Consider the following 4208-nt stretch of genomic DNA (forward strand, 5'->3'; position numbering starts at 1 on the left):
TCGCTAGAGATCCTTGCTGACGCTGATTATGAAAAGTTGTTTTTGAAATAGCATTTTAGTTTTTTTTGTTTTTATTAAAAGTTAAACGATTTTTGCATATCGATAAATTGCTGACATATTTTGTCTTCAGATTGTGGTAGGTTTTTTATTTTTTTTTTTTTTTTTTTTTTGAAATATAATTTTAGGCTTTTTTCTTAAAAGTTGCTTTGAATTTTAATGAAAAGCTATTTTTGAAATATGACTTTACTTCTTATCTTAGAAGTTAAGAAGCCATTGATTTTAGCACTGTTTTTTCTATATTTTGCCCTTAGCTAATGTTTGTTTTTGAAATTTCAACTGTTCTCAATATAACAAAACTCTTCCCAGTTTTAGTCGGGAGGTTTTCTCGCAAATTGTAAACGAATTCAAAGAGTTTTAAAATTTACTGATTTACATTAATTTAAACGGTTCCTACTTTGAAAATAACTTCGAGTTCGCACGCCTATTTCTCTTTTATTTCCATAGTTTTATGGCTTCGTAATAATATTTAAGCATCTTCTTCGGTTTTACTGTTTCTACTAAGGAGTGATTTTCGCTGGTACTGATGAAAAATTATACTTGAAATAATATTTTAGTATATTTTTGTAATTTATGTAACCAGTATTTTGGTTTAGGTTTTATTCTTTATGTATTTTGAATTTACCTGCTGCTAGCCTTTGGAATTTAACTGTTCCCAGTAATAGTATAACTGTTCCCAGCTTACTATGGCTGCTTTGTGGGAAATTCTTCTAAATTAACTAGACTAATTTTAACTCGGTCGACTTATTTATGTTTTAAACTGTTCCCACTTTACAAATTACTTGCTTTTGACCAAATTTTCTTACGTGCAAGTTTTCTTATACCGTACAACCAAATTCTCACATTTTCTTATTGTTCCTGTGCATTGTTTTTTTTTTTATTGTTAATACTGACCTTATCTACTATAAAGCTTTATAAATTTTCTTTCTAAATTTGYTCTACAATTAGACGTCTGCAATATGCGTTTATCAAATTTTAATATTTTTATGGGCGGAATTTTATCGATATCGTATATGTATATATTAGTGATTTGATTCTCTATCCTGACCTGAATGTTTTGCTGGTTATAGATCGTCTATTGAGCAGGCACGATTGGCATGAATTACAATAACTTCACAGGTTCTCGATCAATCCGAGTRTTATATCTTTTGTTCCCTACAAAGATCGTCTTTTGATCAGACACAAATGTCACCAATATCAAAAATCCGCAGATTATAGTGCTACATTGTATCATATATATCACTAAAACGATCCATATTATACATAGGTATGTATATCTGAATTTTAACATCCAAAAGAAATATATTATTATAAGTTGAAAGACCACCAACTCTCGCTGTCCTTCTTCCTCTGTAATAACTCGATTAAAGCCAAAAAGGTACAAAATTCCATTCAAGAGCTTTATTCATTTTATATTTGAAAATATTTTTGGAAAATCTGCTCTAAGGCTCAGATGTTCGTAGATCGTATTTTGTGAAATGTTTCGGTTTCTCGAACCCCCGAAGTCGCTTGAACCGTATAAGTTCTCAAAACTGCATTCCGACGCACAACCGTAAGTGCCTCACACATTATACGCTCTCAGCGTCAAACTAGTAAACAACTAACYGCGTGAAGAACTAACAGTAATATGAGTAGATGAGCGTACATACGCGCCAATGTCAATGGGTGACTAGGCTAGAGCGCTAAACAAGCGCGCATACGAACATATATACAGATATACTTTGTTGCGCTACTGTCTTCTTGGCTAGCGCTGGCAGACTGAGTGTGTCTTCTACAGAAAAAATGGGCATTTGGGTGCGAGCAGCAGTATTGTTTAACAACGCTCACATGCTGTGTTCATTCATAGCAAAAGCCAAATGGGGAGCGTGAGCCGTTTGGTTAATTAGATTAAAAAACTGAACTCGACCTCAAATTGAATGAATAAGTGTAGCTTTATTGAATTAATATATGCTGTTACAACTGTACATAAGTATATTGTAAGTCTGTATGTTAGCTATGACGATCGCGCTAGCTGTTAGTTGCCGTTGTGGTTGTTGTTGCTGCGAAGATGACGTCGGAAAATATAAAATACTTAATAGAAGCATGTGAAAATTATAAATAGCAACTATGACACTCGGATATTACATAAAAAAGTCAACTGTAATTTTAATAATGTCTCATGGTGTTGAGAAGTGCAAAAGGCGTGACAACTGCGCTGCGTTACAGATTGAACAAAAAGAAATTTCGAAAAAAATTCTCATGAACTTATACATTCCTTAAGCTAAGATAATATAACGATAAAGTGCTGATAGCGGGGAATTTTTTTGTACTATATACTTAACCTACGGGGGTTTACTTTAGGTGAAGAAAAACACTAGAATAAAGATCAAGTTAGAGATCTGTTTAGCTAATATTTGTGTAAAAAGAGAGGCGAATCAAGMTCATAGAACAGCAATGAGTCACAAATGTTTTGCTGCTTAACYAAAGTGTGGAATAGTAAGGTTGTTAAAAACTCCATATTGAAGAAACTCTGAAAAAATTGTTCAGCATTCGATGAAAATTTCTTCACAACGGGCATTCTTTTGATATCTGAGGAAAGTAAATAGTCGCTGTGGATCAGATCTGGAGAATGCGGTGGATGCAAAAGCAATTCGAAGCACAATTCATGGCTGCTTGACGTCATATTCACTGACTTGTGACACGCTGCATTGGCTTAGTGAAATGATGAAGCCATCACACATTGTGGCATATTGATGCAAAAATGAGGCTTACACATCTCCAAACACTGCTCTGCATCATCAACTCGTCATTGTTTTTCGGTCAAAAGCGAGTGATCCAAATATTCGTGCATTATATGATGTATACGTTCAATTGATATCTCTGGAGTGCTTGCTATCTCAAACAACTTCACTTTACGGTCATCAAAAATGTGCACTTTTTTTTGTGTTTTCGTYGATAACAACAWCTTTTGGGYGTTCRTCGTCTTCGGTGCTTATTTCACCATGTCTAAACTTGGCATACCAATCMTTGGTGCTTGATTTCAWTATAGAGCAGTGTCCGGAATCTCATCAAGTTTCTGCTTCACCTGTGTTTTTCCCTTCAAAAAGCTATATTTTAKCAATGCTCGAAACTCACTTTTATACATTTTTTTCTATATCCGAAGCTGCTTGTCTCAAAATGTTATAATTSATAAACTAATGATGCGACGGCTGTTATATTTATACACGCCCCTTTTGAAGGTTAGGGMTAACTAAAAATCATATGGACTTAATTCTAGGATAGCCATTTATGTGTCAACCAGGGGAACTTACAATTTACCTTCTATATTTGATTAGCTCACTTGCAACCATTTCCATTATAATATGGATACTGACATCGAATATATATTTGCGTACTATATAAACATATAAACAATAAAATTCACATTTCCAAACATAATATTAATATTCATATGAAACCGAGTGTCATTGTTGAATTGACGAAAAGGAAAGTCGAATTGCTTAGCTCCGAAGTCTTACGAAGAATAATCCAACGCTTGCCACCGATTACAAGCAGCAAGGTCCCTTCAAGTAATCGCTCGCCTTCAAAAAACAATAAGGGTGACAAAAGAGTCCAGCTATGTACATTGTCCAAGTTTCTACTTCTTTGCAATTCTCATCTTATTTCTGTTATTTTTTACTTATAACCTTAAGTGTTCGATTTGTAGAGTTACCTTGACTTCTCTTTTGTTGTCGAATAGATCTTTCGCCTTTTACTAAAGATTTCCGTGGAGAGGAGTAGTTAATGGGTCTATAAGAATTTTTGTCAATGGCTCAACATTCCTTTCGAGGCATTGTTGGGCCGTTAAGTAATGCATACAAGTATTGGTCATTTTATTTTTAATTAGCTGAAGGTTTGCAATTTAATTTAGTTTATTTCATTTTTGATTAAAGTTATCTGTTGTTGAAAATTCTAGTTTAAGAATATATTTAATAAGCAAAATTTATTTTAATTAGATTGTTGAAAACCAAACCTATGAAGTGTATTTTTTTTTCGCTATACCTTGAAAAGGGTATATTAAGCTGATCTGCATATACGCGAACTAGTCTCTTAGTTATTGAGCTGTCGATCTGAGATTTTGTAATTTTGCCATTTGTTGAAGAATATTTTTTTCCAATAATGCAATTATTTTC

This window comes from Bactrocera latifrons, unplaced genomic scaffold (assembly GCF_001853355.1).
Source record: "Bactrocera latifrons isolate USDA-ARS-PBARC rearing strain unplaced genomic scaffold, ASM185335v1 scaffold_389, whole genome shotgun sequence".
Lineage (NCBI taxonomy): Eukaryota > Metazoa > Arthropoda > Insecta > Diptera > Tephritidae > Bactrocera > Bactrocera latifrons.